Source organism: Xenopus laevis, chromosome 4S, assembly GCF_017654675.1.
Source record: "Xenopus laevis strain J_2021 chromosome 4S, Xenopus_laevis_v10.1, whole genome shotgun sequence".
NCBI classification, from domain to species: Eukaryota; Metazoa; Chordata; class Amphibia; order Anura; family Pipidae; genus Xenopus; species Xenopus laevis.
Window position 1 is genome coordinate 17,160,143 of NC_054378.1, and position 25,333 is coordinate 17,185,475.

General features: G+C 37.9%; 1 protein-coding gene across 2 annotated transcripts in view; it reads left to right on the forward strand.

Moving 5' to 3' along the window:
- The first annotated feature begins 505 nt into the window (after positions 1-505).
- Positions 506-25,333, forward strand: part of lrrc4c.S (leucine rich repeat containing 4C S homeolog) — a 496,732-nt gene continuing 471,904 nt past the window's right edge. For both annotated transcript variants that reach the window (XM_041560990.1, XM_041560991.1), the window contains exon 1: positions 506-1,295. The gene's annotated coding sequence lies outside the window, so the exon portion shown is untranslated. The remainder of the gene's footprint in view (positions 1,296-25,333) is intronic.

Consider the following 25,333-nt stretch of genomic DNA (forward strand, 5'->3'; position numbering starts at 1 on the left):
AGGATCACATAGCAGTAGTGCAACATGCATAGGTTGCTGACCATGGTGCTGAAACCGGGCTTTCTGCTTCTCTTTTCCTTATAGTGGAGTTTACTAAATTGTGCACCACAAGGGCTTTCCAATTTAATCTGATTACAGTGTAGAAACAAATAATATCCCATTCTATAATATTATATCATTAGAAACTTCTTTCTGTGTTGGCCATTCATGTAATGCCCAAAAAAGAGATAATCAGGTAAAGGATGGGCAATTCTCAGCAGGAATATTATACTTTGTGCTTCCAAAACAATGAGGGTTTCCTTTTCATTTGCAGTATTGCTATTATTTTATGCATTATAGATCCAAATCTTTAATTTGATGGGCCACAACTCACAAGCAAAAAAAGGCATAGTCTTCATCGTAATCACTAAATGGCTAGAGCAGATTTCTCTAACAGAGCCTCCCTCTCTCCGGCTCCTAAATGATTTAGCCCCTCCTCTTTGTCCCTGTGAAGCCAATGCCTCAGCCGCTGCTGAAAAGAAATGCTGCTGAATTCACACAGAGCCTTCTCAGTTCGGAGAAGGGGAATCAGATCCATCTTTAAGGCTCAGTATTCCAGGAGCTTGTTACAGTGCCCCCCTCCCCACCACCTAGCTGCTGTACATTTCCACTGAACTATCATCTGTATGTACAGCAAAGAAGAGCCAAACAAAATGCAGTAGCACAGAATGCAGACAGAGCCAGCAGTCAGTGGGCTGATGGAAAGGGCTGTTTATGGTGCAGCAAATGAAGACTTGTAGCCTTGCTCTGCATGATGACACTGAGGTGCTGGTGGGGTTTCAGACCCTCTTGTTTCTATCTTGGTTGATTCCTTATTTTTTGGACAAATGGGATGTGGGATCTACCTGTGGTTGGAAGACTCTCTGGATTTGCTATCCTATGAATTCCTTGCTAGTGGTAGCCATGCCAGCATCTGTCACAGACTTAACTCTGTACAGGTCATCCCCAGTCTGTAAACTAGAATAATAATAACCTGTGCCGCTTTTCTCCACTGATACCGCTCTTGGTTTGTGATATTGACATCCTGGACTTTTTTTTCTTTTCTTTTTTGTATTTTTATTTAATACACCCGAGACTTCAAATAGAATGGAATAGAAGGAATCAAAAAAAAAAAAACCCAAATCCCCATATATCATCAATTTAAATATCTGTTCCACGTGACTTACAAAATCCACCCAGGCAGATAAAGACATGGAACAGGACACATTCCCTTAGACAAGTTTCTCTTGTTCTTGTAAACGTCGATTGTCAGATGGGTAAGTAATGTCCTATTCTGCTGGATTACTGTTGTGTTATTCCTCAGGGAAGCAGGTTTTCTGCCTTGACCACACTACAGGAAACTAAATAGCACGGTGGTATCAGTACTTCAATGGGAGAACCTGCATGAGGGACGGATTCAGTCTCCAGTATTCCCAAAGGGCTTCACTTAATAATTTTTCTTTGGTATACTTTGTGCCCCAGAGAGAAAATCCATGTGTATCCTAGGATGGTATGGTTACATTTATCTTGTATATTTTTTAAAAATAAACCCCCCCCCCCCAGGGAAAGTATTTTCTTGTATTTCATGGACAGGGAAGAACAGAACATCAAAATTCATTGCTGGAAAACTTGTCAATATTTTGATAACTCTTCTAATTCCTCCCTATGTTCCTCATTTAGTTTTACCTGTATGTTGGACCCTTTTGCTGGTTCCCATTTACCTGTAGATAGGGATGCCCATATGGTATCAATAGCAAGATCTGCTTAATATGTTCCATGGTATCATTTTCTGAAAAACCAGAGAAAAAATTTAGTTAAGATTTAATACCGGTTGGGGGGGGATAAAGGGGTAAACAAGCAGAGTTTATAGTTGTAGCCATCTGCCAAGGTAGAACTTATGTTAAATATAGGTTACAAATTGGCATTATCAGGATCTTTTTTGGCAGGCGTTTGTGTAGGACAGGTTGCGCATCTTAGTTAAAGTAATATGGAAAGGCAATCTTGACAGATTTTGGCATGGAAGGGGTTAAAAGCAAAGCTTTATAATTAATTAATGTGGCATTTCCAAATTAGGAGCCTGCAGCAGCATTGCATCTTTGCTTTGTGTCTCTGTGCGGTGACTTGTTCCTTGCCAGTACTTCCAATAATAAGATGAAGGGCATTATTGTTATTATATTTGCAGAGAAATATCACTCATCTTGAGTGAAGCTGTATGTCTTCTGGCTTCAAGGCAAAGCAGAATCAAGAACACAAGTCATACATTAATGTAGCCTCTCCAAACCTCCCTTCAGTATTACTCAACAGCTATTAATTCCTCTTCTTCTAGTGTTTTATAGGATAGGAACCTCGCCCCAGGTAAAGACGGCTCTTAAATACATTACTAAGCAGTTGCATCCATTCCATTACCTAGACTATTTAATTTAACAAAATAGCATTTTATTGTATCAGCACCAAATTAGCTCTGGAGAGGACTGGTAGCTGCAGTGCTTAACATTTAGTATGGGGGAATGAAGAATGGGTAATAAGGCAATAAAACATGACCGTGTCCCATAATCCGGGCTACGTGCAATGCAAGAATATTGATGATTGCTCAAATGGGGGGGGGGCTGAATATGTGTTTAAATAAACACATATTTCATGTAATAGGACAACAGCTGGAAAGGTAATAAGCATAAAGGAAAGGTTCTGGTTATTGTTACATGGTGGGATGTGTGTGATCAAGTGTTTCCATCAGAACGAGCATGCGGCATTTTAGACCCATTGCAAGTATTCAAGTGTATTAACCGTATGCAGTTGACGGAAGCTCTTGGTATTGGCTGTCAGTTTAAATAGACCCATTGATCTGTTATCAGCTGTCTTTTAACCATTTAATGACACAAGTGGCACTACGTGTTATAAGACACACAGGCACTGCACCAAGCATGGCTCAAGAATCATGATGACAATGTGCAGGGGGGGAGAGTAATGCATGTTCCACATGGACATCAACTAGTGAAGAATTTATTCACACCATGCACCGTGTATTTCCATGTCCAACCATTTCATTCTTCAATCCCCCAGTCCATTGATATACATTGTTCAGTTGCACCTAAGCATAATTACCAGACTGAACGAATAAGGAATATTTTAGCTTTCCATGAGCCAAGGGTACCAAGGGTTTTAAAATGCAATCATTTTAGGGCAGTGGTTACTTGGTATGCTCTGGACTTCTTCTCTCTCTCTCCCTCTGCATTCTTCTACCCACATGAGACATTCATTTATATTCTGTCTATCCTGTATGCCTTCACACTCCCACAAATCTTCCCCCTCTCTCTTACTATCTACTACACTTTCTCTTCCCTTGCTAATGTTCTCCTATTTTCTACACAAGGACCCCTGTGAAGAACCCAAGGCACATCATAAAAGCAAATTTATTCAGGGATGGGTAGAATTTTAACTTAAGGCCATCCTAAAAGTGACTGGAATATTTGTGAGCTGGTGTCAGGTATATGCATACACTCTAATCTTCCCAATGTCTACATTTAATAGTCCAATAATCATGAGACAGCAGGAGATCCAGCCTGCCATAAAAATTCTTCAACAAAGAAATGCTGATTGGTGTTTTAATCATTGAATGTATCCTTAAGTATACATTATCATTATCTTACCTAGCCTTACAACAACCTAAACTTTGATTCTGAGTGATTGCAACTTGTTGGCATTGACCTTGATGGTGGATATCTAGCCTGTAATAATATCAAACCCATGTAAAAAATATCAACCATGTGTAAACAAAACCAATGGAGAACTTTCATCCTTGGTTACAGTCTATGAAACACACAGTAAATCAATGGGGGGGGGGGAGTTATTACATAGTTCCTTTGAATTAGTAAAGTTTGTCAGTTCTCTAGGGAAGAAATAATATTTTTGGAAGCAAAATAATGGAGGAGGTGTTTATAAAGATAAGAAAGTGGTCTTTGCAAAACTGATATGGGAACAGAGAACATTGAAAATATGCCAACTGTTCCAACTGGCTACATTATAGTTTCCCTCACTGGTAGTGTGTACAGTATTTACCTGCTTGGTTAAGCATGAGTATAACGTCAAAATATTATCTCAAGTCTGTCTTTAACTTATTCATCTACTAAACATGGCAAAATAATGAATTTTATCAATAAACAGAATCAGCTTTAACAGAGTAGAAATGCCATGATAAGATGACTTGTCTCTTACCAACCACTTGGTTTAGCATGTGACTGCTTAAACAAAAATGGCAGCAAAAAGGGAGGTGAATCAGTTCTGGTAAGATGTGTCTAGGATGGAATGTTAGTGTCCCCCTCCCAATATTTAGTTCTGCTGGGCAGTCCAAGAAGAAGTAAAAGATTGGTATTTTCCAGCTGGTAAGAGTTCTTGGAGTAGTACTTAACTTGTAGCTGATTGGATCCTTTGGTGAACTCCTTCTTTGTGTATTCTGCTCCAAGGTTGAGAAAGGTTATATGGAGTGGTGTTTGTTTGGACTGAGTGTTTGTAATTAAAGGTGACATGGTAACCTGGTAGACACCCCTTAACTTCTTCTTGATGGACATCAATTTAAACGATGCACCCATCAAGCTATGATGGGTACGCACAAAGCACATCCCTTACTAGGCAGAAACAGGTTATCAGTAACAATGTTTCAGGACCAGAACAGGGATAGGAACAAGAACACAATAACAGGATCAGTAACAAGATCTTCAGGAACTCAGGGCTTAGGCAAGGCAGGTTGGCTGATGGTCCAGCATTGGGGAGACAGGGAAGCAGACGTGCACAGCCCTTTAATGAGCTATTGACCGCAGCTGGACAGGGGGCATGACTGAGGGAAGCTGGACTTGAAGGCAGGGTCACAGAAGATATGTCAGGATCAGGATGCTACCACACTGCCTTCTGCGGCTCAAACAGGAGAAGCAGATACATCAGGTCCTTGGTTCGACACTAGGGAGTTCCTGACACTCCTGTCATGCCATCATTGTTTCTTGTATCAACCTTATAAATCGCCACCTTAACCCCTTAAACACTGAATTCCTTTCTTTGTTATCCTATCCTAGAAGCAGTGTTTTCTTGTAATTCAAAATGCCTTATACCAGTAACTCCAAACCCCCTATGCATGCCAAAACCCATATGAAGTACTGCTGATTCTTGTGAGGGGACATGATTACACTTTACAAGTACATTAGAGGACATTATAGACAAATAGCAGGGGACCTTTTTGCCCATAAAGTGGATTACCGTACCAGAGGCCACCCCTTTAGACTAGAAGAAAAGAACTTTCATTGAAGCAACGTAGGTGGTTCTTTACAGTCAGGACAGTGAGGTTGTGGAATGCACTGCCGGGTGATGTTGTGATGGCTGATTCTGTTAATGCCTTTAAGAGTGTTTTGGATCATTGGATCATTTCTTCTTCTAGACATAATATCAAAGGCTATTGTGGTACTAAATTCTATAGTTAGTATAGATATGGGTATATATGTGAAAGTAGGGTGGGTGTGTGTATGGATGCTGGGTTTTCATTTGGAGGGGTTGAACTTGATGGACTTTGTCTTTTTTCAACTATGTAACTATGATTCATCCCAGTTTAAGGCATGAACGGAAGTGTCCAAAATGTTCTCCAGAGCTGGCCATGAGATGTGTGTAATTTGCTCCCCCCCTTCTGAAACTATCCACATACAGCTCCTAGTTGCTATATTCCAAAATCTGTTTTCTCATAATAATTCTCCAGTGGAAGTTCTGCATGGTTTGTGTAAATTGCTTCTTGCATGTCATTGTATTATATATTTAGAACTGTCTCCTATACAAATACAGGTATGGAACCTGTTATCCAAAATGCTTGGGACCTAGGGCTTTCTGGTTAACAGATCTTTCTGTATTTTGTATCTTCATACTTTAAGTCTACTAGAAAATCATGTAAACATTATTTAAGCCCAATAGTCTGTTTCTGCTAAGGATTAATTATATATATTAGTTGGGATCAAATACAAACTACTGTTTTATTATGTACATTTATTATGTTAATGGATATCGACCCGAAACCTGTCGTGTAACGACAACCTAGAATAAAAGTTTTGTAGCGAGTCTGCTGGAGTTCTCCTTCCTTTGCTATTATTTACTGTTTTATTATAACAGAGAAATCATTTTTTAAAATTTCGATTATTTGGATAAAATGGAGTCTATGGGAGATGGCCTTTCCATAATTCTGAGCTTTCTGGATAACAGATCCCATACCTGTAACTTTTTCTGGTACGTATTTTTTGGTGTAATATTTGTAAGATTACATAATATGGTTATCTTACTTTTATATCACCATTAAGAATATGGAGCACATTATTACATTAGGAGCTTCTCGTTTCATGTCATGACGGAATCATCAAAACATTCTAGAATATGTGCATTTATAGGAAACATATGCCAAAGTATTTTTAGATTTGTTTCATTTTTTTAGTTTATATTTAATTTGATGAATTTTTAATCACTTTGTATGCAAAGAAAGTATATTGTTTCCTTTATTTATTTCGCCATGTTGCTTGCTGTGATACAGGTCTGTAGAGAGTTATAGCAGCAGCACCTCTACTGGTCATAGTTATCCCCAAGAGTGCTCTATGGAACATGGAAGAGTTATGTCTTTATTTTGCCCCAGCTCATTGATCTCATTTTGCTCACAATTTGGTTGTGTGTAAAGCATTTTCCCTTAAAGTGTTAAATCTTTAACCCTTAATCCAATCAGATAAATATCTCTTGAGGTCCTCTCTACATCAACTGGCCAGACCGGATAATACCGAACAAAAATAAGACTTCCTTTATCTTTAGTCTGAACGCTAAAACAGCATCGAAGATCTGAGTGATGTTTACCGGGCAAAGGGCTGAAATGAAGATGCTCTTCATTCTTAATGGTGATTTAAAAGTGAGAGACAAAGCACATTGCGTTACAGATGCTGCAGCTATTTGGACAGGAATCAGCTAGAGGGCAGAAAAGTAACAACTGCCACTGATTAATGTTACACTCTGTGACTAGTCAACAGGAATATTAAACATAGAGTAATACGCATAGGAACTGATTACAGACTCTGGGTCTCCTGCTGTCCTGCTGTGGGATTTAATAAACAGAGGAAACATTAACCAGTCATAAAATGTTCCTCAAGAACTTCCGTTACTTGATTATCCAGAATAGGGGGTCCTTATCAATAATTACAGGTGGCCTATTGGCCTATTTCTAAAAAGTAATTTTACTGTTTATTACTCAACTAAAAGATGATGGAAACAAAATTTTATATATAAAATATATAAAATTATAATAGAAACATAACAAATAGTATGCTAGTAAATTTCCAATTTTACATCAAAAGCCACAGATCTAGGTTTGTTCTTGCCAAGGTAGTAGGTATTTATATGATTTCTTGAGAGTTCAGGAAATGAACTGGCTGAAAGATTAGATAGCTTTAAGAAAGGGTCGGATGGCTTTTTAGCAAGTGAGGGAATACAGGGTTATGGAAGATAGCTCATAGTACAAGTTGATCCAGGGACTGCTCTGATTGCCATTTTGGAGTCAGGAAGGATTTTTTTTCAAACTGGACAGACTTTAGAGGTGTTTTTTGTAGGGATGCACTGAATCAAGGATTCAGTTCGGGATTCGGCCAGGATTCGGCCTTTTTTAGCCGAATCCTTCTGTCCTTCTGACCCGAATCCTAATTTGCATATGCAAAACAAAACAAGGAAGTAAAAATGTTTTTCCCTTTCCACCCCTAATTTGCATATGCAAATTAGGATTCAGATTCGGTTCGGTATTGGCCGATTGCTTTGTGAAGGATTCGGGGGTTCGGTCGAATCCAAAATAGTGGATTCGGTGCATCCCTAGTTTTTTGCCTTCCTCTGGATCAACAAGCAGTTAGGCAGGTTATATATAGACTAAAAAGGTTGAACTTGATGGACGTGTGTCTTTTTTCAACCAAACTTACTATGAACAGGGCAAAAGTATATGGATCCCAATATGCAGTTAAGAACAACATAGTTGTTTTTAAAGGGAAAAAAACTCACATTTTTCATGATTTAATAAGATAGAGTACTTTTTTATTCAGAAACTGTACATATTTGATATTGTTGTTATTGGGAGTCATGGGACCAGGTCTGGACTGAAATTCAAAATAGGACCTGGTCTTTCAAGTACACAAAACATCTACCACAAGCCCAATAAATATTGACTGTCTATGCTATGGCATCTTCCACCAGCTCTCGCATTTCCCAGAATCTGTAGCTTGCCAGTCCAGGCCTGCATGAGCCTTTCCAAATCAGTTGTAGTTTATCTATATTTTTAGTAGTCTTAATAAATTGTGCTCCACATTATGTAAAGACCCTATATTCAGAAAAGCCCAGATCCAGAGATGGATTCGGACAGTTCATTGAAAAGGTTTTCTATTGAATTATCCTTAAAAGACAAGGAAACTCAAATTTTAAGTTTGGTGCAGATTTTAAACATTACCCAGTGAATAAAATCTCATACGTACTTTTTTACCCTGAGCTTGTGCTCCTCTTTTGTTCTTACCAGCCTATGGTACGTTAATTGAGTGTGCCACCATCTTGATACATTTTCTAAGAGATTGCTTATGCCATCTTTGGCTCACAAATGTGCAGTAAAATACATTTTCCAAATTGAAAGATGTTGTAGTAAAAAATTACATATATTATATATATATATATATATATATATATAATTCCTTATACTAGAGCAGTTATATTGATACACTGCCCAATGGATAGACTATAGACTTCAAAAGAACATGATTAGGGAGGACCACATTTTTCTTAAAATCCAGTGTCGAATAATTTCATGAATCTGCTCTGAAATGTCAGTGTTTTGTTTAGCTGGAAAAAAAAGTGTTTTTTTGTGCAAGGAAAAAAGAAATGCCCAATGACAATGCATTCTCAGGAATTTTGTTGAAATGTTGCTGTCTTTCAGTGGTTTTGCACACTTTTCGACGAGACCCCTAGAAACGGAATGAGGGCATTTTTGCTCATCACTAAACATGATTTAAAGACTGATTGATTACTGTAACCAGTGTCACCATACAGTATGTACATGTAATAAGAAGAAATGTTCTTTGCACACACAATATCTATTCATAGAAAAATTATATTTTACAAAAAAATGAAAGAGAAAAACCTCTCCATTAAAAGAGGATGTCAATTTCTTTGTACTAACCAATTTACCTTTCCACACAAGTCTAATAATCTTGTATGGTGGTTAGACCTGTGTGTGTTTTTTTTTTAACAGGGTCCATTTTATAGGTGTCATTTGCCTTCACTATTTTCCTACTCTCTGGATTCTTGTAATTAACCCCATTACTTTATCTGTATAATTACATTTAGAGAGAGTGCATTTGCTGCCCAGCAGAGCTCTTTAACAGCTAATGGGAGTAATGCCCGCCTACTGTGCGTGCTGTGATAAAACGTGTTTAGCCTGCATGGTAGGCATTTTAAATCCATTAAAAATACAATTTTGAAAGGGACAAAAAAAGGACTGTGGATATTAGGGAGAAGATCTCTAGATGACTATTATTAATGCACTGTTGAAAATAACCAAACAAATGAACCTTTGAATCTTCTAGATAGAAGTCCACACAGAGTAAAACTTTGCAGAAGAAAGTACCCAAGGGAACATTACTCACAGGAAATAAGATTATCGGCGGGCAAAGAAAAACTAAATGCAAAACCTCCTAAAACAAGGGGTGAAAAATAAATAAAGGGATGTATAGATGTTTAATGCCCCATTGCTTGAGCTGACCATTCAACTGATTAATAAAGCCCCAAGACATGGTTGAAGTTTATAATTAATGGGGCGCTGGGGGTACTATTTCACTTCTGGTCACAAATTAGGTATCAAGTCACTTCTGGTTACATATTGTTTATACCCCTCTGTTTGGGGAGCTGACATTCATGGCATTTTGAATCTTTGCATTAGGGATGGGAGAATTTGACCCGTTTCGTCAAAAATTTGCCGCCGGCGAAATGACGCGGATGGCCATTGGGCATCAAAAAAATTTGTCGCGCGGCAAAATTGTTTTGACGCACGCCGCCATACAAGTCTATGGGCGTCATTTTTTTTGGCGAAACTAGGCGAAAGAATTCGCCCATTTATAATTATAATGGGGTTAAGTTGTAAAAGATACTCCAAAAAAGAGTGCAGAGATCTACCTTTGCCTCATGAATGCAGTACTGCCTGCATTAGGCATTGCTGTATTCATGAAGAGCAGAGAGGGAAGGTAAATGTAGGCTCTACAATGGGTATAATGATGCATTGCATTAAAGGTACTTGCAGCCAAAGCTACTCCTTGCACTGGCCCATTTCAGTGTTAAGCACCATGCCATTGATCACTTGAAAGTATTCCAACTGAAACAGGGTTCCCTAGAGCTACTGACACCCTCTATGGTCTGCATAAATATGTACAGTGGAATAGTGCCTAAAGAATTGGGAGGGGCAAATGTTATTTTTAGGATGAGTGCAGAAAATAACCCTGTGCGTCCAATTCAATGCACTGGAGACAACTGTGCCAAGCACAACTCACTTTCTTGGTCTCAATTGCTCTTGCGTTTAGGATTTGTTTTGCTGAATTCTGGGTCATAAACACAGTAAACTGCATCTGAAATTGCACTTTATACACTGCACTTGATGAACATGTTATAAATGCAAGAAGTGACTTTGAATGCAAATTCCTAATGAATGTCATCAATGACTACATCTATTTTCACACTTAAATGTTCTCAGTTCTTTCCTTTATTGAGGCAATGGCAGTACCATAAATATTTCTTGGAGAGCATCTTGTATGCATGACTGTTCTTTAACCACTGGAGCTTGTAACCCTCTGGAGTAGAGCTTTCATTAAGAACTTTAACTCACTCTGGAGGGAAACCATTTGTTTCTTGTAGCATAATGCATGAAAGATTTTCCCAATAATGACACTTTCTCCCATCATCCTAATTGTAATGGGTTTTAAACAACGTTCGCACAGTGTATTTGCTCTCAAGATTTTTCGATTGCCTGGCCCATAAAGCTAAAATATTGTATGATGTCAGCAATGTTTTAACATGTTTTGAGATTATGTGCTTAGCGGTTCCAACACTTTAGCGATTCTTGAATGCATTTATCAATGAAGAGTAAATGAATATCACAAAATTACGGTTTCAAAATTATGTAGAAGGTATAACAGAGGAAACAGCCATGCATTACAATTAGCTTTCTAATAAACATGGAAATGAATCCTTTAATTTAACTCATTTTAGTCTCAGTTCTCAGTCATGTAGACCCAAAGTTGATGCTTCTGCCAAGGACACATGTCAGAGATGCTAACAACAATGTGCCGGATGTTAATATTTGCGCCGATGATGTAAGGAGACCTGAGCAATTGTCATGTAGTTGAGTTATTTAAGGTCCACTAATACCAATGCTTTTTGCCTGATTGCAGGAGTAGCTTGAACTTGTTCTGAGCGCATCATTGTTGTCCTGTTGATAGACTCTTTGTTTGTTTTATGACTATTCATAAACTGTACCTGTGTGTGTACCTTGATCATGACCTTTGTGTTACCCTATCTACCAGACACTGCCTCAGTTGAGTCCTACCCAATAAGTTTGTCTGCCTTTCCTGCCGTACATGTCTTGCCCATCCTTCCTGTTCTCCCTAACCAATTTTGAAACTTGAGTCTTGAGTCCAGCAGCTAAATTGAGAGATTAAGAAACTATTTAGTCAGCTTTTCCCTCCCAGTTAAAACTTTTGAATAAAGAACTTCTTCTCATGTATTATGCTTGAGACAAGGGTACATTAAAGGGAATGGAAGATCTCCTTATACAAGGCTAATTATTTCTTTTGAAACCAATTCTTTGAATTCCATATAAAAAGAAAGGTAAACCCAAATCACTTTTTTATGCTTGATCACTTCATCACTAGGGATGTAGCGAACCGCCGCCGATGTGTTCGCGAACGCCGTTCGCGAACACCGGCATAATTTGCGAACTGTTCGCGAACTGTTCGCGAACTTCGATCATCCGAAAATCGTTCGATTCGAACGATCGAAGGATTTTAATCGTTCGATCGAACGATTTTCGTTCGAATCGAACGAAAATCGTTCGATTTTAGCGATCGAATGGTCGAATGGGCGACCGATTTTGACGCGAACGCCTATTGGCGAACGTCGCGCGACGTTCGCGAACTTGCGGCGGACGCGAACAGTCGAAGTTCGCGCGAACTAGTTCGCCGGCGAACAGTTCGCTACATCCCTATTCATCACATACTTTTTATTAAAAAAATACATTGCTTTACAAGATCTATTGATCTGGTCCATGTTGAACTTGGTGATACTAACCATGAAAACAAGGTGATAGGTAAAAGTAAAAAATGATTCCCTTACACACCTCGGCTGCTGAATAGTACAGCGTTTTTACATTGCAACCGTTCGGCTGAATCCATGCTGGAAGTATCTGGAGGAAAAATGTTGTTGTTGAACTACTGCATAACTTTAGGTGCAAGTATAATGAATACAAGAAATGTGTGCCCATGGTTCTTAACGATTCGTAACTCAAGGTTTATCAAACAAAGAACTCCCATGGTACCCTTAATTGGTAAGAAAAACAGATTCGGCAAGACAATATCAGGCACTATTAAGTACTCACACACCCAGATGGGTTGGAGATAGGATGAAGGTGTAGTTTCACCAAAATGATGGACACCCCAGTGAAATAGATCTCCTCCTTTGGACGCCTGTCAGGGATAAATCTTAAGACTTGGTCATGGCCTTCTATACTGAGACCTAGCTCCATATAAGGTCTTTGTCAGATCTTTGTCCGATCTACCTTCTGATTTCAGAACAAGTGAAAACATGTTTTGTTGTCTTTCATAGTCTATGGAACCAGAAACTTATCTAAAACCCTTGGTCAAATGAAGACTAGTTCCCTCCCACATGGCATGACCAGGACTTTCTAAGCAGCAAAAAAAGCTGACTCTATAAGTATACAGTATCTAATAGTGGTAGGTCTAAAGCAATTGGGGTTACCAAGCAATCTTGAAAACATTTCACCACTCAAAGAAATGGTGTTCGGTTGGGCGGTGAAAAGTTTTCAAAGTTACACAGCAACTTTAGCGACTTTGGTTTTTTTTTAAACTTTTTTGGGGTACTTTAATTTATGTCTTGCTTAAATTCTCTTGTAACTTTATAAGTCTCTGTAATCAAGCCCCCTGTATATAAATAAAGTACAATGTTAAATTAAAAAATATCTTATATTTCTTAGTTCATGTACTGTCTCTTTAAAACTTGAACTTTGACCATTCGCTGTGTAAAACCCGCCAAATTGCTGTTTTAGCCTATAGGGGTCCTCCTAGAACCCATTTTGAATACATTTTTTTGAAGATACTTTGAATCAAATTAGAATACGATCTTACTTCGATTCGAGTGATCGAATCCAGCCTAATCATCCGCAGAAAAAAACTTTTTGGTTGGTCTTTTTTTACTCAAATTTCAAAGTTATAGGAGTTCAAAAAAACTCCCATTACTTCGAAAATTGATCCTTGATAAATCTGCCCCTTAGGGGCATATTTATCAAGTGTCTAATTTACAGTTTATGGGAAAACTCAGATACAAATTTATTAAAAAAAGCAAGTTTGATTTCTTAAAGGGACAGATAAATTCCAAAATTTAAATTTTTTTTAAACTCGAATTGAATTTGGACTATTCCCTAGTCGAATTACACCAAAATAAACTTGAAATTTTAAAAATTAGAGTTTTCAATTCGACCCTTGATAAATCTGCCCCTTAGCAAACCCAAAACCCAAAATTCCAATTTTCAACAATTTGAGTTCAGAAAACATAAATTAGAAAAATTTTAGATAGTTTTTTTATTCAGATTTGATAAAAATTTAAAAAAAAACACAATTTCTAAGTTTTTGGAATTTGAGTTTTCCAAACGCAAACTTTCAGCATTTATCATAAAAAAACACAATAATGAAAATTCCAATGAAATAATTTTGCAGCCAAAACTCTAAATTTTTACACATGTGAAGTCTATGTTAATTGCAGGTCCCTCTTTAGATTGGGGAGGCAGGTGTATTGATTTTCCAATTCAAGATTTTGCAAAATTCAGTTTTGAAAAACAAAAGAATCAACAAAGTTTTGTTTTTAATAGGTACAACAGGTAACATATTTATGCAAAAAACTTAATTTGGAAAACTTGATCATATTTATTTGTCCTAACAACTTTTAGATTGTTCTTTGCATTTCTAGACTTTTAACCACAAAGTTGTTTGATTCAATTTTTTTTAGATTGGTAAATGTTGAGAATTGGAATTCAGAAAACTCAAATTCAGAGAAATGTGATATAATAATTCCAAATAATTTCAAACTTTGGAAGAGAAAGCACAATTGATTATTAAAAAATGGCTTTATATGGTTACAAAAAATTGTACAACAAATTTTAAAAGTAGAAAATCGGAGCCTAAAGCATGGTTCCTTCATCCTTTGATCAATCCCCATCCAAGGCTGACCTCAATCCCCAGGCCAACCCCACTTACCTACTCATCTCGCTGACTTCAAGTTTAAGTTGCCACTGGGTTTTAGAGTCAAATGACCTCTCACTAACTGGGAAAGCGCCCCATTCTATAAACTTATATAGGGGGAAATAGGTAGTCTAGTTCAACTGTTGGCCTTTCCACCCATTACAGCACTGGAACTAATGTGCTGCACCAAGAAGCTGCCCCAGTTATTATATTAGGTGCCTATTATTCCCTAGCTGGGGAACTTACCCTCTAATCAAAACAGATGAGAGAAGATGGTGAAGGCAAAATGTGGTATTTCCCTAGCCTTGTTATGTCTTTCTGCTACTCTGTGGGGTTTTTGGGCTCCCAATTTGATGTGCATATTCCAATGCCATCCCAAATTCAAAACAATAAAAAGAAAAGAGAAGTAATGTCTCTGTGTTAAAAGACCTTCTTATTCAGTGACAAGCCATTGGTTTCTATCATTTTGGTGATTGCAGAGGACATACAAATGATGTATGATTGCTACCCATCCCTGCCTTTTCTAATATACAGAGCTACTGACCTATGAATATAAACAGAAAAGGACAGATCTAAAAGTTTGACACGCACACAAAAAAGCATTTTTGGTTTTTGGTGTTATTGTTTTCAAAGTTTTGAACATTTTTTTTGTTTGGTTCAAAGAACCCTGGGGACAACTTGAAGGGAGTTGTTAAGGGACATTTAGAAGATAGAAAGTTGGTGAAGGAAGAATATAAATCTAATTTCCGTGAAGGTGAGGTTTGTTTTGCACATCTGTTATTTTCAAAGGTTACCTTGTAAGATTAAGGGCAGGTACAAACCAGCATCCAATCAGTACATGTATAGATGCACCCACAGAAAGGTGAAATGGTTCTATACTCAAATTTTTGTTGTTCTTTTATCAGCATAGGAATGAATAAAACTGTTTTAGAAGATTGAATACTCTGAAGGGCTGAAGGGTCCAAGACCCACTGGGGCTTCTTAAACAGGGGCCCCCACCCCTCTCTCTATGCCCCCTGCTTCAGCCTCAACTCCCTCTCAGGGAACCCCCACCCCAGTCACAACCCTCCCTCTGTCCCAACTCCTCCCCTATAACTGTTCTCTAGATCTGGGCCAAAGGAGGACAAGATCAGAAAAGAGTGCAGGTTGTACAGCCAGCACAAGGGTGCAGGTATGGGTTGGCCAGTCCAACCCTGTGTCATTATATTAGTTTTTTCCCAAAAGTTTCATGCCATTGAAATAAGTTTTTGCGTATAAGGCATTTTTTATAAGGTTATTGTTAAGTGTCCCTTTACCATTCTGAAAAAAGTAGTGGTAGTTGACAGAGGGTCCCAAACATATAGGCATAGAAACATGGGGGAAGTGAACAACCAAAATGAAGGCTATTAACCACTGTCTTCAAGTGTTCTTACAAAATGTAACAACCGAACAGAAGTTAAAGGGAAAGTTGTATCAAGACACTCCAATTCACCGTGTGATTATATTGTTTTTAAAGTTTGCACAAAAAGATACACTTAAATTACGGATACATTTTACAATATAACCTAATGCATACAAATAAAGTCCATTAATCAATATGCCCAAGGGAAAGCCCAAATCCAATCTTAATATAAATGCATAGTATTCAAAAGAAGCAGGAATATTTGAACTCTTCTTTGAAAGTGTCAAGGTATGTCATTCTTTAATCCACTTTTCTAAGAATATTTCAGCATTATTGCTCCCCTCTGGTGGATAAGCGTGACAGTGCAGGGCCCATGAATTCTGTTGGAGTCAGCCATACATTTACAAGATGGTTATGACAATAAAACCATGGATTTTATTGTTTGAGAAGAGTCTGTTGGTTATAATATCCCAATTCTGGTTATGGCAATGCTTACATGTTGGCTCAGTGATACTCAGGTAAAACTGACCATACATGGTTGGGACAAATCAGGTTGATTGGGTCAAGGATACTGCAGACCTACCAAGACCTGTCAGCTAAAGACCACATGAATGTACCAATATAGCCCTCACCTGATAAGGTGACTTGCCTTATGGATATTCTGATTTTAAGCCTGATATGATAGAGGTAGGTCCGAAGGGCTTCATGCAAGAGTTGATAAGCTGCCAACTCGGTCTGGATGGGTATATGGCAATGTGGATTGTTTGGATATTTCTACCCCAATTTATATGTGTAATTACAACAAGGAAACTGTGAGTAAAGAAAAAGTGTATAAAAAAAAATATAACAGGAATCAGTGAAGAGGTGTTCTTTCAAGCAAACGTTCTTAATTAAATCGATTTAATTAGTGTAATCTGCATATTAGCAATCTCTTCTCTGATCTTTTGCTTACTGTCTGTATTACTACAAACACTAATTTCAGTTCTGATGTATGTTTAGCATCTTGTAAAAATGAGCGGAAAACGTCTGTGCCAGATGAATGTCCCCAGAGTCTATTTGGAGAAGAATGGGATGAATGGTGTATGAAAGAGAGGAGAACCTAGTTCAATCACTCGGGAGAAATTCAGCCTTGTCTAGACACAGGTAGTGATGTATGCACTGGTTTAAATGATAATATCTTCGTCACTACATGTTTTATGAATCAATTTTCAGATGTAATTCGTTAAGTATCAGCAAAGTACTGAAATCTGCTGAACACTTTTCTAGTGACAGAGAGAAAGGGAATATACTATATAAAGGACCAGTAAATTATCTCTAAAATAGCTAAAACCTACAAAAGAATATGGTTAGGGATGTTCTATTTTATATGCAAAACTAGTCTAGAGACTCAAAAGTCCCATAAAAGTAATGATCCAGGCCTTCAAAGCTGTTGGTAGGAGCCCCCCATCTTATATCTTGTCAAGCAGCTTTTGAGTGTCAGTGGCACTGCACATGCTCAGTGGGCTCTGTGCTGCTGTTGGGAAGCTGAGCTTAGAGAGAAAAAAAACATTAACAGAAAGTGTTGGTAGCTATTGGGTGTTCTTCTGCTGGTACAGATATCCAAAACATAAAGTGCAACATTTTTGTTGAGCTTTAATTCTGCCTTAACCAATGGCAAACTGTTCTAGTGCCAATTCATATATGATGAATGTTCAGTAGTAGAAATGTTCAGGAGTAGGTCTTCAAAAAGCTTTAAATTGATCTACCTGATTTCAAAGATCAATGTATTGGACCTTTTTAGGGACAACTCTTGAGTAAGGTCAACAAACACACAAACAGATGCAATATTTCAGGAAGAATTGTAAGATAGAAGGTAAACTTTACTTCTTTTCTGTTTAAATAAAATGCCCTTTTATTTAAAGACGCATATCCACTGCTAGAGAACATGCTATTAAAAACCCCAACAGAGGCTGTTTGGGCTCATCAATTGAACTCAAAGTATGTGTGAAGCCAATGCACAGATAAAGCCATTGGGATTTCACATTTTGTTGCAACATGTAATTTTTAATGCTAAATCCTGACTCTATATGGTGCTAAAGTGCATTGCCCTTAGTCCATCTGAAGCAATGTACTGCACTCTAGCACCATCTAGAGCACTAAAAAATGGTGTCTGGAGACAACATGTGAGATCAGATGGATTCCTCTGTAGAAGGATTGCACAACAGAACATTTATAACGGTGACCAAAGATTCACCACATTTGCATGGAATACAGCAGGAAATTGGAAGGTTACATTATGCTTCAAACCTCTTTGTTTTCATGTAATACTTTCTAAGGTTGTGCTTACCTTCTGGGTCTGAAACTCAGCTACCATAAGTGCTTCTCATATTCCAGATACGGACCCTAGTCTTCTTGAGTATGTCACTTTTGATACTGTTATATCTACTGTTAAGTATTGGTAACTATAGCTCATTTGGATGGTATCTATCTATCTATCTATCTATCTATCTATCTATCTATTAATCTACTACAAGATGACTTTTAGTATCTTTATAATGAGCATATTGTACAAAATAAGAAACGTAACCAATAACCAAGAATATTAACTGGATATAACTTACCCTTTCTAGCTAAAAAAAGCAATTGTTTTACTGAGCAACCTGGCCATCTACTAAACATCTACTGAAACCCAACTTCCACCTCATTCATTCTATGAAGACTTCTTATAACCCCTTCCTTTCAGATAAACCTATTGCTGCCTAAATATTTATGAATTCTTTGTAAACTTGGTGACTCTGCTCCCTGTCTCCTGAAATCTCATGGAGCAGAGCCTTCAGTACCATTTCTCTTAGTGTGTATCTGCAAACCTTTCAATAATGCTGCAGGCACAAAGAAATATTGTATGCTTTGTGGCTAATATTGTAGATTGTAAATTATTCATAGAAGAGAAAAGTGAATGTTTTTTTTTCATTGGAGAACATTTCTATTGTATTTGTAGCGAATGCAGTTTTTATTTCCATATCATGAATGTAGCCCTTCTATTGCCCTATCAAACATTTATGTGAAATTCAGGATAGCCCCAACCAAAGGAAAGGTGCATACCTGGAATTTGTGTCACTCAGACTATTTATGAGAAAGCACCCAAATGAATAGGTTCACATTTTTATTTGTCAACAGCACACATACTGTACATATATTAGTAACAGAATAATGTAAAGTGAATAGATGTGGCAACTTGGTCATGTAAGTATGAGAATGTAGACAGTGATATAAAAGACAGTTCAGTAGTTGAGGAGTCCTTTAGTAACTCTTTGTTTTAAACTATCCTTTGACTATCTAGGACTTCTAGATTCTTCATATGCTTTGGTCATGTAAAGGGATTCTGTCATGATTTGTATGCTGATGTTTTTATTTCTAAATTACACTTTTTACATAGCAAATAAATCACTTTTCCATGTAAAATTTCATTCCTAACCCAATAATTTCTTTCTTTAGTTGTAATATTGGCGTGTAGGCGCCATCTCAGGTCATTTTGCCTGGTCATGTGCAAAGAAAGAGCCAGTGCTGCACTATGGAGCTGCTTTCTGACATATTCTGCTTGTCCAAGAAATCATCCAAGCTAGGGATGGGCGAATTTGACCTGTTTCGGTTCTCCTTAAAATTTGCAGCCGTCGAAATGTCGATGACGTCCATTAAAGTCTATGGGCGTCTTTTTTTTTGGAGCGCATCTTTTTTTTTGACGTGCAACGCCATACAAGTCTATTGACGAAAATTCTGCAGCGAAACAAGGTGAAAAAATTCGCCCATCCCTAATCCAAGCCACTAAAGTCATTAACAGAATCAGCATCACAACATCAACCGGCAGTGCATTCCACAACCTCACTGTCCTGACTGTGATGAACCCCCTATGTTGCTTCAAATGAAAGTTCTTTTCTTCTAGTCTAAAGGGGAGGCCTCTGGTACGGTGATCCACTTTATGGGTAAAGAGGTCCCCTGTTATTTGTCTATAATGTCCTCTGATGTACTTGTAAAGTGTAATCATGTTCCCTCACAAGCGTCTTTTTTCCAGAGAAAACAACCCCAACCTTGACAGTCTCCCCTCTGTCAAGGGGTACATTTACTAAGGGTCAAATATCGAGGGTTAATAAACCCTCGAATTCGACCCTCAAGGTAAAATCCTACGAATTTGAATATCGAAATCGTAGGATTTACCGCAAATCCTACGATCGAACGATTGAAGGAAAAATTGTTCGATCGAACGATGAAATCCTTCGAATTGAACGATTCGAAGGATTTTAATCGATCAATCGAACGATTTTCCTTCGATCAAAAAAACCTTAGAAAACTGATGGGGAAGGTCCCCATAGCCTAACAATGTAGTTCGGTAGGTTTAAAGTGGCGAAGTATGTAGTCGAAGTTTTTTTTAAAGAGACAGTACTTCGACTATCGATTTTTAGTTCGAAACGAAGTTAAAGTCGCAGTCGAAGGTTGTAGTAGCATATTCGATGGTCGAAGTACCCAAAAAAAACCTTCGAAAGTATTTTACTTCAAATCCTTCACTCGAGCTTAGTAAATGTGCCCCTTAGTGTATAACTTCCATATATACATTTTTACATGTTATGAATTTACCCAACAAAGAGTTGCAGTTTATAAAATACTACTTCTTGCCTCTGCTTTCACATACTCTATTGGGGGGTGTAATAAAAGTCACAAAGAGCAATTCAATTTGCACAAATAAGAATAAAAATTGCATTTCACAATGTAATATTCTTCCTTAAACTGTTACTGCATTGTGAATTTTAATTGTGTATTACTTTTTAAGAAGTGTTTGCATTGCATCAAGCCCTCCCTAACTTAGGTGTAATCCAGGGGCAAGTAGATACTGGGATTTGTGACAAACTACTGTATGTGCAGTTAGTTGCTGTTAAATACAGGCAGTGCTGTATTCATAGGATACACACGGTCTCTGTGCAACATTTTGGAGTGTAAAAACCTTTCCCTGCCCTTTGTTAGTTTACAGTGAATTTAGGATGGCATAAAAGAGATTCAAGTGCATATTTAAAATTAGTCTCAATCCATCCTGTTTTTTTTTTTGTAACTTAGATTTTTATTGGTTTTACAAAATCATAGTAAACAGTACAGCTTAACATTTCTGTGAATCCATCCTGTTTTTGTGTCCTTTGCACCCTGCCCCATTTATTTGGCCTCCAGTATGTATTTTAAGGACCTGCTATCCTCCCCAACCATGAATGCAATACAGAAAGTGGGTAAAGTATGAAGAAGCCCCACCTGCCCTATAGTTTATAGTAAAGACAGGCCTTGCTCCCACTTCTGTTAGTATCTGTTTTTTATTTCAGCATGAGCTGAAGTGTGCCGAAAATGCAAGTGCTTCTAGGATGAGCTCTAAAGAGCACCACTCCTCGTGTCCAGGATCCTTGTAGACAACCCCTATAAACTCATGGTTAGTGAGACAACCAGGAAAGGGTTGTTAGTCAAGAAAGCCCTTCAGTGGGCGATGATTGTGATAGAATGGTTCTCCAATTTATCTCAATCCATGCTGGAAAGGTCTTATGGAGTTGCTGACCCTGAACAGCGTAAATAAAGACATTTCACATAACCCTTTTAATGACAGAGCTGATTATGTGGGATTGTCTTATCATTAAACCTTTCAAATAAACAAGACTTTGGTCTGAAGACATTCCCTTTGGGCATCACCGTAAAAAGCCTGTACAGTTTGAAAATTAGATCCACACGACAAGTTAAGACATCCAGCTCTACCAGACTGAAGGAGTTGAATGCAGCACATACTCTGTGCAATAACTTCTTCCTCATCAGTTGAACTTGGCTCTGATTAATCATAGAGAACAACTAATGAGTCCTCAAAGTATCTCCTATTGTCCCGGTTTAAAGACAATTATGAAGTCTGGGAATATCTGTTAGTAGAGCCTACTGTGCGTTGGATTTTTCTCCACCCATGATGATCAAAGAGGACTCTGTTGCCACAAATAATTGAATATATTCTATTGGCTCACTGTTAGCGATAGGCAAATTCGTTCACCGGCGTCGACGGCCTCCGATGGTTCCGATGCCGGCGTCAAAGTTTTTCCATTGCCGGCACCAATTTTGACGTTGGCTATGATTAACGGATGCGCATTGACTTTGATAGGCGCGAATTGTCGCCGGCATCAAAAAAGGTGTAGGGAGACTGTGTTGATATTGAAGTTTGGATATTGTAGGTTAAGTACACAGGCAGAATAATGCTCTCAGTGAAGGGATATTTTGCACATTCACTCTATATAATGCAGAGAAGCAATAAAAGAAAACACAATTAGTAACACAAAGATAATGTCCCTCGCCACTAACTTCATTGTTTAGAGGTAATAATGTCAGATTCCGAAGAAACCCTTTGTAATTTAGTTAAATTAATTAATTATACTAAAATAACTAGTTAAGAATACTCATCCTTCAAAGTGAATATATGAGGAAGCATTTACTGCCAGCTGTGAGATATATGGGCAATACAGGTATGGGACCTGTTAACCAGAATGCTCGGGACCTGGGGTTTTCCAGATAACGGATCTTTCCGTAATTTGAATCTTCATACCTTAAGTCTGCTAGAAAACCATTTAAACATTAAATAAACCCAATAGTCTGCTTTTGCTTCCAACAAGGATTAATTATATCTTAGTTGGGATCAAGTACAAGCTACTCTTTTATTATTACAGAGAAAAAGAAAATCATTTTTAGAAATCTGAATTGCTTGGATTACATGGAATCTATGGGAGACAGACTTTCTGAAATTAAGAGCTTTCTGGATAACGGGATTCTGGATAACGGATCCCATACCTGTAATATATATACAGTAAGCACTTCCACAACTAAATAAAGTTACACGATCGCAGGCCGAGTGCTTTATATGGTAATGGAAGTATGAGTTAAATTCTAATATCCCTCTGTTACTCATGTATTATAAGGGATAATTTACCCCCTACTGTAAATGATAAGGATATTAGAAGTCACTGAGGAGTTCTGTGACCATATAAAGGCACAAGGCTGCAGGCTGAGTTATACAGGGAACTCTGAGTATCACTCATGTATTAGAAGGGCTAATGTACCCCCTACTATAAATGATAAGGATATTAGAAGTCACTGAGCGGTTGTTCTGTGACCATATAAAGGCACAAGGCTGCAGGCTGAGTTATACAGGGAACTCTGAGTATCACTCATGTATTATAAGGAATAATGTACCACCTACTGTAAATTATAAGGATATTAGAAGTCACTGAGGGGTTCTGTGACCATAACTGTCTATCTATCTATCTATCATCTATCTATCTATCTATCTATCTATCTATCTATCTATCTATCTACTGTATCTCCACCCTAATTCCTCTCCCTTGCCTAGACAGATGGAATTGTTCTCATGGGGCTTCATAAAGTATCACCAAGAATGATGACAGCATTTTGGCCTTGGCTGAGATTCTGGTCTGGAGTGCCTACCAGAGATTCCTGCCAAGACCTTAATGTTGACTCAGACAGCAGTCCTTGGTGATTGAAAAGCCCCATGAGACTCCACTCACAGCCAAGTCAACTCACTCTATAATAACAGTATCAACCTTTCAAACCTTTCATTCTAATTTTTTTGAAGCCTATTCATTTCAACCACATTAAAAGAAAGTTTTAGACTATCGTTAATATATTCTGAAGACTTAATTATATATTCTGAGTGCTTGTTGGCTTGCTTCCAACCTCATTTCTCAATCCCAGGCACACCAATACTATGCATTACATGGAGATAACCAAAGCAAACAGTGGGGAAACACATAGGGGGTTATTTACTAAAACTCACATTTATCTAATCTTTTTATTAAACCAAGCTTGACCAAACTCCACGATTTATCAATAAAATAATTTGAAAAAGTCTGGTTGGGAAAAGACTCGAGCGACTAAAATCGATGGAAAACTTGAATAGTATATTTCAGGTTGTTGCCCGAAAACCCTACATTTTTTGGATTATCGGACAAAACCCCACGCAGATCACTATATCTTCAAATTGTTAAAAGGACATCTGCCATTGACTTCTGCATGACCTTGGCAGGTTTGAGATGGCGGATTTTCAGATTTGGACTTTTAGCAGCTTCAGGGTTTGAGTTTTTTTTTTCCTCTAAACATTTGTGTTTTTGCCCAAAAAACCTTGACCAGAAAAAATTGAGGTTTAGTAAATAACCCCCATAAAGTCCATGAATCTAGTATCCTGGGTTGCTTCATAATGAAGATCCCTGAACTTCAGCACTGTTAACATTTCTGCCTTAGGGGATGTGAGTGAATCTGTCCCATCTCGCTTTGGACAAAAATTAACAAAATCGCTGAAAAAATTGAGAAACAGCAAAAAGTTTGTGACACGCTTTGAAGTCAATACATGTGACAATTTTTTCACACGCACAACTTTCTCTCTCTCTCTCACTCTCTTTCCAATGCAATAAAGTCAGTAGGTGTTTTTTCTTGTGGCAACTTTTTTGCCTTGGAAACATTTTTTGTCATTGTCACTTTTTTTGCTGAAAATTTTTGCCGCAGTTAGTTAAAAGATCCACAGATGGTGAAATGCACTATTTTGCTGTGAATTCATGACTGCAGCAAAAAATCGATCATCACTAGTCTGTTTACTAACATCTGGATTTCTATTTTTTTTTTATGAAGTGTATTTTTTCTCTAAAGATTCAAGATTTAGAAAAAGCACAAAAAACTCTGATACAGCAAGTAAAAGCTGTTGAGGACCCATAGATGTAAATGGGAGATGAGCTGATCTCATTAGACAATTTTTAATCATTTCAAACTTATCGAGGTTTTCTGATTTTTTTCGCTAGTAATTGTTTGAAAAACTCAAATTTTTTAAATTTTTTAGAGGTGATCTTATTTTTTAGTGGATCACCCAGCATTTTTATTTTGTTATTAATTTTTATATTTAGATCATTGAACAAGTTTCATGAAGGGTGAAAGGACGATTAGGCCCTTCAACTACATGGGAAGGGGGTTGTTATTAGGGTATTTTAGTGAGTATGGGTTTAACTCATAGTGGTATGGTCCGAAGGGCTTTGATTGGTCCAAAGGGTGTGTGAGGAGAGTGGCGGGAAAATAGGGTATAAATAGAGGTGCATGAGGGGATTATAACCTGTGGTTACCTCAGCGCTGTCTGGAGAGAGGTTCCCTTGTTGTTCTCTGTGATCATGGCGATGTCAAAGCAGCAGGGAGATACGTCGTCTGGTGTGTATGGTTGGCTGGAGAAGGAGGCTGGTCGTGACGACATCTTGAAGGTGTTGCTTGCCTGTCAGAAAGCGCTGGGAGTGGACGTCGCAGAGGAAGAGGGAGGATCCGAACAAGCCGCATCCCCTTCAGGAAGAAATGCGGCTGTTAT